Raw genomic sequence first — 14,040 nt, forward strand, 5'->3', positions numbered from 1 at the left:
TCCCCGTCCATCAACACCTCGGGTACCAATTGCTTTTCTAGGGTTACTTCTCTTCTCTGTTTCTTAACCCTTTCAGGGTCCAAGGCCCAAATCTGGAGTCACGCACCAGTGTCCAAGAATTTAAAAAAAAAAAAAATTGTTATTTTTTCTTATGAAATCATAGAGAATCTTTTTGTGAAGGTAATAAAACAAAAAGTACGAAATTTGGTGGAAAATTGACGAAATTATGCTCTCGCTAATTTTGATGTGTCAGCGATATTTACGAATCGGCGATTTTGCTGACTTTGACTCCCATTTTAGGCCAATTACATTATTCCAATCAACCAAATTCTTAGCTATTTCACTAGTATTACTTCTATTCTATCGATTGAGCACAAGAAATCGCCAAGTCAACTGTTTCAACTACAAAATAGTGATCAGAAATTGTTAATTTGGCCAATTTAACACAAAGTTCAAAATATTCCAATTTCAAAATTTACAAATAAATTCCATTTTGATTTTTTATTCACATAATGAATTTTTATTCACACCAAACAATAGAAGATTTACTGTTATGCAATATTGTAATAATTGTATAAATATCATCACCATATTTGTGAATGTATATTAGACCCACCAGCTGACGTGTATTAGACGTGTGAGGTCGTTTGTTTACTCTTGAATATCGGCAAAAATTTAACATTTCCGCTACTTTGAGCTCAGTTTCAAGCCATTTCCAGTGCTAAAACCAATCAAAATCATCTCTATTTCTGTAATATGTCTTCCATTCTATCAAATGAGACCAAGAAATCGCAAATACAACTATAAAAAACATACGAAAAAACACTGCAAAGTTGCTGTTTTAATCGAAAAATCATGATTTCAGTTTTTTTCTCTCATTATACACAGTGTGCTGCACGATCTGTTTTATGTGGTGCACACATACCACATAGATGTATTCTCTCATATCTAGGCCCAAATGTACCACTCACAGTTTATCAGAGTGAGCTGAGCTCATGGCGTAGATCTACGGTTTGGACACTCACCGTAAAGCCGTAGATCTACGGGACGGACCCTGAAAGGGTTAATGCCACTAGGACCACCTTGAGAGTCACTGGAGTCCTGTCTCGCAAAAAAACTGTCCAGAGAGCTCTGTTTCTGGTGTCTCTTTAAAACTTCCCTAAAATGGGCCAAGAGTCTGTCACTGTACAAGTTGCTGATATGGCTTGCAACATCCTTCTCTGGGTGATGTTTCTCCATAAATCTTTCCATCCTACCCCACATTTCAAAAATCTCCTTAATTTCTGAAGAAGGCACCTTCTTCCATCTTTCTTCCTCCTCCTCTGCAGCAAGATTCTGAGCTGCGATCTGTTGCTCTTCCTGCTGAAGCTCTTACAGCTCCTCAGTGGTTAGCTCTTCGTTGTGGTCCTCCACCAACTCTTCCACATCCTCCAAACTCACATCCAACCCCCATGGAACTCCCCAGTGCGACAATAGAGTTCACAACTGACATAGGCTCATCATGGGCTGCCTCAAACCCTTCAAAATCCCTCTTGTGGACACAATCTGGCCACAATTTTCTCCAAGCAGAGTTCAAAGTCCTGGTAGTCACTCCCTCCCAAGCCTTACCTATAAGGCTTGCGCAGTGGAGAATACCGAAGTGTTCTTTCCAAAAATCTCTTAGGGTCAAGTGAGTGTCTGAGGTCACATTAAAGCACCTTTCAAACATTGCTTTGGTGTAGAGTTTTTTAAAGTTTGAAATGACTTGCTGGTCCATGGGCTAGAGGAGAGGAGTGGTATTCGGGGCAAGAACTTTACTGTGATGAACCCAAACTCCTTCAGAATTAGGTCATCCAAGTTTGGAGGATGAGCAGGTGCATTGTCTATTACTAGGAGGCACTTGAGATCCAATTTCTTTTTCCAGGAGGTAATTCTTCACACTAGGGCCAAACACTTCATTGAACCACTCGACGAAAATGTCCATTGTGACCCATGCCTTACTATTAGATCTCCAAAACACACACAATTTACTCTTCATAACATTGTTTTTCTTGAACACTCTGGGATTTTCAGAATGGTACACTAGTAACGGCTTCACTTTGAAATCCCCACTAGCATTAGCACAGAACATTAGCGTCAGCCTGTCTTTCGTAGGCTTGTGTCCTGGCAGTGCCTTTTCTTTCTGAGTAATGTAGGTCCTCTTTGACATTTTCTTCCAAAAGAGGCTTGTTTCGTCACAATTGAACACTTGTTCAGGTTTCAGTCCTTCAGTCTCTATGTACTCCTTGAATTCCTGCACATATTTTTCAGCCGCTTTGTTGTCAGAACTGGCAGCCTCACCATGCCTTACCACACTGTGTATGCCAGTACACTTCTTATATCTCTCAAACCAGCCTTTGCTGGCCTTAAATTCACTCACATCACCACTAGTTGCAGGCAATTTCTTTACCAAACCGTCATGCAACTGCCTAGCCTTTTCACAAATAAGCGACGTCATAAGACTATCTCCTGCTAATTGTTTCTCGTTTATCCACACCAATAATAACTTGTCAACATCTTGGAGTACTGGTAATCTCATTTTTGTCAGCATATTTACCCCCTTTGCAACAACAGCGTCCTTGATTTCTTTTTTCTTGGCTATGATGGAAGATATGGTTGTACGGGATTTGTTATACATCCTGGCCAGTTCGCCCACACGTACGCCACTATCATATTGTTCAGTGATGTTTTTCTTAAATTCAATCGTATTTCTCACCTTCTTTACCAAAGGCTTGGCACTAGGAGCTTTATTTGGAGCCATGGTAGCTTATTTAGCACTTGCAAGCACTAAAATCAATGGAATATTATGAAATATTTCGTTGGAGCACGTGAGGGGACCTTCGCTCACTGGTAAACAATGGCACACTGGCTGGGAACGGAAGGCCCAGGCGGCTCAGAGCGTGAGTACGCGTCCCGGACGAAGGACTATTAGCGAGTTAATGGACCATTTGCGAGTCAATGTTTAGACGAAATAACAGGACTACAGTGGACCCCCGGTTTACGATATTATTTCATTCCAGAAGTATGTTCAGGTGCCAGTACTGAACGAATTTGTTCCCATAAGGAATATTGTGAATTAGATTAGTCCATTTCAGACCCCCAAACATACACGTACAAACGCACCTACATAAATACATGTACACTTACATAATTGGTCGCATTGGGAGGTGATCGTAAACCGGGGGTCCACTGTACTGGATCCCCGGTTTACGATCAGCTCCCAATGCAACCAATTATGTAAGTGTATTTATGTAAGTGCATTTGTATGTGTATGTTTGGGGGTCTGAAATGGACTAATCTAATTCACAATATCCCTTATGGGAACAAATTCGGTCAGTACTGCCACCTGAACATACTTCTGGAATGAAATAATATCGTAAACCGGGGGGCCACTGTATTTCCGAAATGGACGACTTTCAGGCCGGACGATTATTGAGGGACTACTGTATAATGTATGCCCCTTACCTAGATAAGGTGCCATCATGCTTCTCACTACATCACCTGAGATACCCAATAACATCCTGGTATCTTTCAGTGTTTTACTTCCCGTGTATATAAAAATATCCAATACCAGGCCACTGTCACAGTCACAGAGTACAAACAGTTTTATACCAAAGCGTTTCTTCTTGCTCGGTATATACTGTTTGAACGACAGTCTCCCTTTGAACAAAATCAAAGACTCGTCAAGTACAAGATTCTTGAATGGATAAAAGTACATGTTGAACTTTTGTTTCAGATACATAAAAACATTTCTAATCTTGTATAACCTGTCACTTCTGTCAGACCTGGTTTCGTCAGAGAAGTGCAACATACGTAACAGTAAGATAAACCTGTTCACTGAGATGATTTCACTGAAGACTGGGGTACAAATTAGCCGATCTGTGGACCAGTATGATTTTATATTATGCTTTTAGACATGAGGCATAAGCATTATTGTTGCAAAAAGCAAATACATTTCTGCAACAGTTGTCTCTTTCCACCGGTGTAGTCTTGACTGTGATGATATGATCGCATTTGCCAATGGTGTACTCAAAATACTTGTTACTTTCCCTGACAATAGTTTCCATCAAGGGCTGGTCAAAGAATAGTTCAAAGAATTCCAGTTCATTTGCAGTGTTTCCAAGGGGACAAGTTGGTAGAATTCCACTTTGAGAGTCATCAAACTGGTGGGGCTTGGGAACAAAATTGGGATTTTGCTGCCAATCCCAGATATGGTTTGCTGGTTACTGGACATCATAAGCTTGTTGTGCTGGTAGTTGTGGTTGTGCTGGGCTGGTGGCAGACGCTCCGCTTTGTCCTTGAACTGAGGAGTCAGCAGCGTGGGTCCCAGCCTGGGCTGGTGAGTCATGCATGGCCGTGGCACTACCATCACCACTACCACCACCTACTGATGCCTGTGGTCTATCCATGCCAAGTGTAGCCACATCATCCTCACTTTCATTCTCTATTCCTGGTGTAGGGCCATGGGATGTACCCTGGGATGTACTCCATCCCCTGGGCACTGCATAGGGAACACTACCCGAGCGCATGCGGTGACGTATGTACCGATGCTTCACTATCACTACTCGAATGATTGTCAAAAGCAATAAAATCACAATCCACATCACTATTGTCATCATTGTGATGAGGTACAACTGAATGTGACTGAGGCGTGCCCACACCAGAGGTAGAAGGTTGAGGATCGTCAGGGTTTTCTGCACTGTTATCGATATCCTTGTCATTCCTTTCCGCACTAACTGATCAAAGCCAAAGAATTCATCTTCATTTCCACTTCCATCAGAGTCAGAACTATCAGATAGGAAGAGGAGAGTCCCAATTTTCCTTGGAGTGAGAGCTGCCTTGCGACGAGGCATAGTGAACAAAGGTAACTGAGCAGGCATTCCCACAATGCTATGCGGGCACCTAGAATTTTTGTTTACAGTGCACACACACCACGCAGACCCGTTCTCTCACATGTAGGCCTACCAGCCGTTTCATGCTAAATTTGATGCCGCTGGAATTTTGGCATAGATCTAGGGTTTGGACCCTGAACGCAAAGCCGTAGATCTACGGCACGGACCCTGAAAGGGTTAATACATATGTATTATTGTAATAATAATAACAATTATTATTATTAATTTAGGGAACTGGAGCACAGATCCATTGTATAGCACTTTGTCTGGATTTTTGGAATGCGCGAAGTAATGTTCACTCGACCAGTGGCAGAGGCAAACTGAGAGGTGTAGTGGTGGTGTCCCCCGGGCGGCCGGGCAGACAGACTCGTATCAGATTACCAGAGCAAAGTCTGATATCTGGAACAAAATTTTGCACGAAAAACAGTCTGAAAACCGAAATGCTCGATAACTGGAGCGTGCAAAAACCGGGGTTTCACTGTACAGTGGACCCCCGGTTAACGATTTTAATCCGTGCAAGAGGGCTCATCGTTATGCGAAATAATCGTTATGCGAATGAATTTTCCCCATAAGAAATAATGGAAATAAAATTAATCCGTGCAAGACGCCCAAAAGTATGAAAAAAATTTTTTTTTACCACATGAAATGTTAATTTTAATACACACAAACTGAAAAAGGCATGCACAATTACATGACACTTACTTTTATTGAAGATCTGGTGATGATTGATGGGATGGGAGGAGGGGAGAGCATTATCTTCTTACTGTTTAGAAGGGGAATCCCCTTCCATTACGACTTGAGGTAGCAAGTCCTTTTCCGGGGTTACTTCCCTTCTTCTTTTAATGCCACTAGGACCAGCTTGAGAGTCACTGGACCTCTGTCGCACAACAAATCTGTCCATAGAGCTCTGTACCTCCCGTTCCTTTACGATTTGTCTAAAATGGGCCACAACATTGTCATTGAAATAGTCACCAGCACGGCTTGCAACAGCTGTGTCAGGGTGATTTTCATCTATAAAGGTTTGCAGTTCAACCCACTGTGCACACATTTCCTTAATCTTTGAAGTAGGCACAATGGATTCCACAACTGGCATAGGCTTCTCAGGGTTAGCCCCAAACCCTTCAAAATCTTTCTTAATTTCCATACTAATTCTCACCCTTTTTACCACAGGGTTGGCACTAGAAGCTTTCTTGGGGCCCATGGTCACTTATTTTCCAGAAACAGCACCGAAAACACTGTAATAATACGAAATATTCCGAGTGTATGCTTGGATGTTACCGCGGAGGCTGGCTGGTAAACAATGGGACGGCCGGCACATGTGAGGCTGGCTGAGGGCACATTGGACGCGTCTCGGACGAAAATCGGTAAGCGGGTTTTTAATCGGTATGCGCGGCAAAAATTTTGCGATAAAAGTAATCGGTATGCGGAAAAATCGCTATGTGATGCCATCGTTATGCGGGGGTCCACTGTATTAGTGTCAGAATAAAGATTGGCTGTGAAATCACAAGAGCTATTATGAATTGTAATTATCAGAACATAAAAATTATATAAATTAAAATAAAAATGAGAGAAAAGGTATATCAGCAACACTTCTGCAAGAGGCAGGACTCCATGTTGCTGTCAGGTGAGCACCCAGTGCCAACTTCATGGTCTTAACCCTTTCAGGGTCAAAAGGCCATCTCCTGAACTTGTTCTCAGGGTCAAAAATTTTTCAGAAAAAAATTTATTTTTTCTTATGAAATGATAGAAAATCTTTTCCCGATCATAATGACACCAAAAGTATGAACCTTGATGGAAAACTTATGGAATTATGCTCTCACGAAGTTAGTAGTCTCGACGATGTTTACGCATTGGCGATTTCGCCCACTTTGAGCCCTGTTTTTGGCCAATTCCAGTGTACTAGTCGACAAAAACCATAACTACAGTGGACCCTCGCCTAACGATGTTAACCCCTTGACTGTCGAAAGGCCCAATCCTGAAGTGTCTCCTGGTGTCGCAAAATATTCGAAAAAAAAAAAATATTTTTTCTTATGACAATGTTAAGATTATTTTTCTGATTGTTTTAGTCCCAAAAAAAAAAAATCCCATCAGTACTTACCCAGATATAGAGGCATGAAGTTTGCAGAAAATGAGCCGCGTATGGCAACAGCGGCGACTGCCGCTCACCCGGTAAACTTTAGTTTACTTGTATTTGAAGGTTTGTTGTTTTTTCACTATTTTATTTTTTCACATAACTTATGTGGCCTGTGAGACCAAAGTAAGGTGCAATGTACATATATACACTCGTTGTATACAACACAATGAGCACACAAACATAATTATCAATATATTGTTTACAAAACTTGTTTACAAAAACAATACAAAAAATTGTTTATTACTATTGTTCTATAATATATCTACCAATATACAGTCACTGAACATATTCCTAGAAGTTCTGTAGCTTGTGGAACTCTGTGAAACATGGTGTCATACACAGTGGTGTTTTACACTCTTACACATAAAACATGGTGTCATACACAGTGGTGTTTTACACTCCTCACACATAAAACATGGTGTCATACACAGTGGTGTTTTACACTCCTCACACATAAAACATGGTGTCATACACAGTGGTGTTTTACACTCCTCACACATAAAACATGGTGTCATACACAGTGGTGTTTTACACTCCTCACACATAAAACATGGTGTCATACACAGTGGTGTTTTACACTCTCACACATAAAACATGGTGTCATACACAGTGGTGTTTTACACTCTCACACATAAAACATGGTGTCATACACAGTGGTGTTTTACACTCCTCACACATAAAACATGGTGTCATACACAGTGGTGTTTTACACTCTCACACATAAAACATGGTGTCATACACAGTGGTGTTTTACACTCCTCACACATAAAACATGGTGTCATACACAGTGGTGTTTTACACTCCTCACACATAAAACATGGTGTCATACACAATGGTGTTTTATACTCCTCACACATAAAATCAGTGTGTGCGCATTTTTGTGGAAGTTTTTTTTTTATGTGCAAAGACAAAATACCTCGTCTGAGCAGTTTTCTTCAAAGTATTAGCAGGCAGTTGTGTTATGTAGTTATCCTAGGTAAATGGTCGTGTGTCATCATTCCTTCCTTCCTAATTTCCTTCATTCCTTTCCTACCTGGAGGGCATTCCACCTCTCTTCCTACATTCCTTCATCTGTCCTTCCTTACTTTTTTCCTTCCTTTCATCTAGTCCTTCCTTCATTCCTGCCTTCCCTTCTTGCTTCTGGTTTCTATAATATATATACACATATAGTCACTAGATACTTTCATAAAACTGCTATTATCACCATTCAGCAAGCTTGTCTTGGGTGGGAGTGTGTGGCTTTTAATTGTTTTGAGTCAGGAGTCGGCAGCTGTCAAAATGACATATTGTCTCATTACTCACTCCCCCTCCCACCTGTCAAAACAATGGGGTTGGATGCTGCTTCCCCTCCATTCTATCTAATTATCTTTCTCCCTCATTCTATCTCTTTCAATCTGTCTCTCTCTTTCTCTCTGTCTGTCTATCTCTGTCTCACAGGTACACATAAATACAAGTATACATAGTGTAAATTACCTAGGATAACCCAAAATATCCAGACAAAGTGCTATACTCTGCTTGAAGATGTGAGTAAACGTGATGATGACACAGTCTTGTGGCTCTCTGAGACAGAGCTAGATGGATAGACAGGGAGCTTGGCAGACAGACAAATAGACAGACAGACAAATGTTTGTTCGTCGTCGTCGTCTCCTCCTCCTCCTCCTCCTCCTCCTCCTCCTCCTCCTAGTCCTCCTCCTCCTCCTCCTCCTCATCCTCCTCCTCGTACTCATCCTCATCCTCATCCTCCTCCTCGTCCTCCTCCTCGTCCTCCTCGTCCTCCTCCTCCTCGTCCTCCTCCTCCTCCTCCTCCTCATCCTCCACCTCCTCCACCTCCTTCTCCTCCTCCTCATCCTCCTCCTCCTCCTCCTCCTCCTCCTCCTCCTCCTCCTCCTCCTCCTCCTCCTCCTCCTCCTCCTCCTCCTCCTCCTCCTCCTCCTCCTCCTCCTCCTCCTCCTCCTCCTCCTCCTCCTCCTCCTCCTCCTCCTCCTCCTCCTCCTCCTCCTCCTCCTCCTCCTCCTCCTCCTCCTCCTCCTCCTCCTCCTCCTCCTCCTCCTCCTCCTCCTCCTCCTCCTCCTCCTCCTCCTCCTCCTCTTCCTCCTCCTCTTCCTCCTCCTCCTCCTCCTCCTCCTCCTCCCCCCCCCCCCCCCCCCCTGGTGGCTAAAGCTCTCGCTTCACACACGGAGGGCCCGGGTTCAATTCCCGGCGGGTGGAAACATTTCGACACGTTTCCTTACACCTGTTGTCCTGTTCACCTAGCAGCAAATAGGTACCTGGGTGTTAGTCGACTGGTGTGGGTCGCATCCTGGGGGACAAGATTAAGGACCCCAATGGAAATAAGTTAGACAGTCCTCGATGACGCACTGACTTTCTTGGGTTATCCTGGGTGGCTAACCCTCCGGGGTTAAAAATCCGAACGAAATCTTATCTTATCTTATCTCCTTCTCCTCCTCCTCCTCCTCCTCCTCCTCCTTCTTCTCCTTCTCCTCCTCCTTCTTCTCCTTCTCCTCCTCCTCCTTCTCCTTCTCCTCCTCCTGGCTCTTGACAGATAGACAGCTGCCCCCCTCCCTCCACCCTCGTTTACGCTCATCAAAGGTCAGCTCTTATCAGATGTTATCTCCCCTTATCTTGTCACTGTCATGGGGTGAACTGTTTTCATGCCTCGAGGGAACATATTATTACATATTATTATTATTAGGTATTATTATTATTCTTCTTCCTCCTCTTCCTCCTCTTCCTCTTCTTCTTCTTCTTCTTCTTCTTCTTCTTCTTCTTCTTCCTCCTCCTCCCTCCTTCCTCCTCCTTCCTCCTCCCTCCTTTCTCCACCTCCCTCCTCCTCCCTCCTTCCTCCACCTCCCTCCTTCCTCCTCCTCCCTCCCTCCTTCCTCCTCCCTCCTTCCTCCTCCTCCCTCCTTCCTCCTCCTCCTCCCTCCTTCCTCTTCCTCCTTCATTCCTCTTCCTCCTTCCTTCCTCTTCCTCCTTCCTTCCTTCCTCCTCCTCTTCTTCCTCCTCCTCCTCTTCTTCCTCCTCCTCCTCCTCCATTGCTTTTGGTCTCAAACTCCTCAAAATCATGAAATTGATCTTCATTGACACTTCCATCTGTGTTAGAGCATCACTTGGGAAGAGAAGAGTCCCAGATTTGCTGGGGAGTCACATATTTCTTACAGCTAGACATGCTGAAAAAGGACGACTGAAATGGTATTCCCACAATGCACCACTGGCTCCCCGATTTTTTTTATGTGGTGCACACTGACCATGGAGACCCATTCTCTCACATGTGGGCCTACCAGCTTTCTCCTGCTTGAGTTGAAGCCGCTAGAATTTATGCGTATAAATACGTCAAACACCGTATCTCCTATGAGGTATATATACGACCACGACAGTCAAAGGGTTAATCCGTTCCTGAGAGCTCATTGTTAGATGAAATTATCGTTAGCTGAATTAATTTTCCCCATAAGAAATAATGGAAATCAAATTACTCTGTTCCTGACACCTCAAAGTATGAAAAAAAAAAAAATTTTACCACATGAAATGTACATTTTTATACACCCAAAAAGACATGCACAATTACTACTCTACTAATTAAAGAATACATGACACTTACCTTTATTGAAGATCTGGTGATGATTGATGGGATGGGAGGAGGGGAGATTGTAGAAGTTGTTATTGTTTGGAAGGGGAATCCCCTTCCATGAGGACTTGAGGTAGCAAGTCCTTTTCTGGGGTTACTTCCCTTCTTCTTTTAATGCCACTAGGACCAGTTTGAGAGTCACTGGACCTCTGTTGCGTTCCTTTAAGATTTGCCTACAATGGGCCACAACATTGTCATTGTAATAGTCACCGGCATGGCTTGAAATAGTTGTGTTAGGGTGATTTTCATCCATAAAGGTTTGCAGTTCAACCCACTTTGCACACATTTCCTTAATCTCTTTTTTGAATTCCATATTAATTCTCGCCCTTTTTACCATAGGGTTGGCACTAGAAGCATTCTAGACTTATTTTGCAGTTACAAGCACTGACGATGCACCATCCCCCCAATGAAAAGCAGGGGTGTCACTAGCACGTTAAGAGACCATACAATAAGTGTCAGGGGCCCGAGACTGTTCAACTGCCTCCCAGCATACATAAGGGGGATTACCAACAGACCCCTGGCAGTCTTCAAGCTGGCACTGGACAAGCACCTAAAGTCAGTTCCTGACCAGCCGGGCTGTGGCTCGTATGTTGGTTTGCGTGCAGCCAGCAGCAACAGCCTGGTTGATCAGGCTCTGATCCACCAGGAGGCCTGGTCACAGACCGGGCCGCGGGGCGTTGACCCCCGGAACTCTCTCCAGGTAAACTCCAGGTAAACTAAAAACACTGGGATAATGTGAAATGTACCAAATGTATGCGTAGCTGCGACCACACTGGCTAGCTTGTAAACACTGGCACCCACTGGGCAGCGTCGACAGGTCCCGGACGAATCACGTTGGTCGAGTTTTTTATCGTTAGATGGGGCAAAATTTTTACTCTCAAACACTTCGTTAGGCGGATTTAACATTATGCGATGCGTTCGTTGGGCAAGGGTCCACTGTATTTCGCTAGAACTCCATTTTTCTATCGAATGAGTGCAAGAAACCACCCATTTACCGATTTCAACTATCCAATAAAGTGGTCAGAAATTAGCAATTTTGCCAATTTCACACAAATTTCAAAAGATTCCAATTTCCAAATAGGGTCTAGAATAAACAAGACAGACATTCCTGGCACTAAAATAACATTTCCACTGTTCATTAGTCATGTCCCCAGGCTCCTCTTACATTTTTTTTTGCTTTCCACTTAGAATTTTTATTCTCACGAAGAAGAGAAGATTTACTGTTATGCAGACTACTGCATTAGTGTAGAAATGGTATAAATAATAAGAGTGCACTTGTGAAAGAATATTAGACTCACCAGTTGACGTGTATTGGACGCGTGGCATGATTTTTTGAACTTTGGCAAAAGCCGAACATTTCTGCTACTTTGAACTCAATTTCAAGGTACTTTTCATTGTGAAACCAATCAAAATCATCTCAATTTCTGTATTGTGTCTTCCATTCTATAAAATGAGACCAGGAAAACTAGAATACAACCATAAATACCATACGAAAATACAGTGCAAAGTCGCCGTTTGAAACCGAAAAACACGGTTAAAGTTTTTTTTTTCTCATTACGCACTGTGTGCTGCAGGATTTTTTTTTATACTGCGCACACTGTCCATATAGACCCATTCTTTCATATGTAGGCCTACCAGCTTTCTCTTGCTAGATTTGAAGGCGCTAGAATTTATGCGTACTAGTACGTCAATAACCCTGGTGCATAAGTCATACTGGTACATCGGAAACCCTGAAAGGGTTAAATCTTGGTAAGTACTGATACTATAATTTTTTTTTTTTTTTGTCTTGTTAAAAAAAAAAAAGTCGGAGCGCTGACAGTGAAAACGGAGGTCTACATTTGGACATTTTTAGGGTTGATACATGCCTTATGCTGTCCTATGCTGCTAGACTAAGCCACCCTTCCTTTAATTTTGTTATTATTGTGTAGTTACATGGAAATATAGGTGAATATACATTAATCTTACCTAACCTATTTGAAAATAATGAATATTAAATTTTTATCAAGATTTCATGAGTAATGAAATGTTGCCATAGTGAATGTCTAAAATTGCATATGTCTTTTTATCAAACCAAACACCGAGCGCACTTCGATCTGTTTTACTTGAAGGATTAATAGTTGATTTTAAATATTATAACATTCATACATACAGACACGAAACAAACATGTCAACTCCATCCAAATAAAAGGTCAGAATATGGAATTGTGTACCAACTGGACAATGGTGTTCCATTTTTAATGTTTGAAATTCCATCCTAAGTCACACACACCATGTTATCTCTTCTCATTCACATGCAAACCCAGTACGTACTAGTTTTAAGTTGTCACTCATTTATGTGTAAAATCAGATCTACATAAGTTGTTGCACACTGTTACTTCTTCCCAATCATTTACAGTACCCATGTTGTGTAATATCAATGTTGTATTAGCTTAGCTTTTCATTTTGACCTTATTTTCAAATTACCTAGAGCAAGGAAAAATTTACAGATATATTCCACTCACTAATGCAGATGTTGTGTTAGTGCAGATCGAGTATAAGTTAATCTTTGTTAGATTCAGTACTTCAAATGTAATGGCAGGATCATTTTCTGTGTTTAATTGGCTAGGGAAACAGACAAACAAGACTGTTTGCTCTAGAGATAGTGGCACTTATTAAAAAGCTAGAGCAATTGCTCTTCTCTGGTTGTTTGTGTACTGTATCAGCCTAGTCTCTCTAACTTAAACACCTTGCACATTATGCATGAATATGTAGGGGTGGCCTGTGAAGGTCATCCTGTAAGTAAGAGTACTTCTAGCAGATTAATAGTGCATTTAAGTAGCAAGTTAGTATAAGGATAGTTTACTCTTTAAAGCTAGTAAAAAAATTAACGTTCTTCAGGTATTCATATATAGTACAGTATTTACAATGCCTAACTTAGGTAAGCATCTAGTGCTCATCATTCTCATATGACAGGAACTGATTTGAGTACCGTTATATCTTTGTGATGTGCACAGAGGGTTGCCAGAGAAAGATTGAAGGCTCATAATCTCTCTCAGATGATATTTTATAGTTTAATATGAAGGAAAGGATTTCCAGGTTTCTTCATTGTTCAGAACTGTTGTAGCTTCTAGCGGGTGGTATTTTATTTATTCCTAGCATTCTTATGAGCAGTATCCTGTTGATGCCAGAGACGACGTGCAGGTTTATGGCCTTACATGTATTCTTTGTGTATAAAATTTTACCTCGGGAATTAGCTGATGGTACATACAAGTTTTATTGTTTTAGAAGGTGTGGCATTTTCCTGCAAGTGGTTTTACTTGTCAGCATTTATTCTATTAACAGGTACTGTTGAAGCTTTTGTTTAAAAGGTCTGTCTTCTCTGCTGATAGTAT

General features: G+C 42.0%; 1 protein-coding gene across 9 annotated transcripts in view; it reads left to right on the top strand.

Moving 5' to 3' along the window:
* Positions 1-14,040, top strand: part of Mpc1 (mitochondrial pyruvate carrier) — a 248,397-nt gene that overhangs the window by 55,777 nt on the left and 178,580 nt on the right. The window lies entirely within an intron of this gene.

Source organism: Cherax quadricarinatus, chromosome 57 (assembly GCF_038502225.1).
Source record: "Cherax quadricarinatus isolate ZL_2023a chromosome 57, ASM3850222v1, whole genome shotgun sequence".
Lineage (NCBI taxonomy): Eukaryota > Metazoa > Arthropoda > Malacostraca > Decapoda > Parastacidae > Cherax > Cherax quadricarinatus.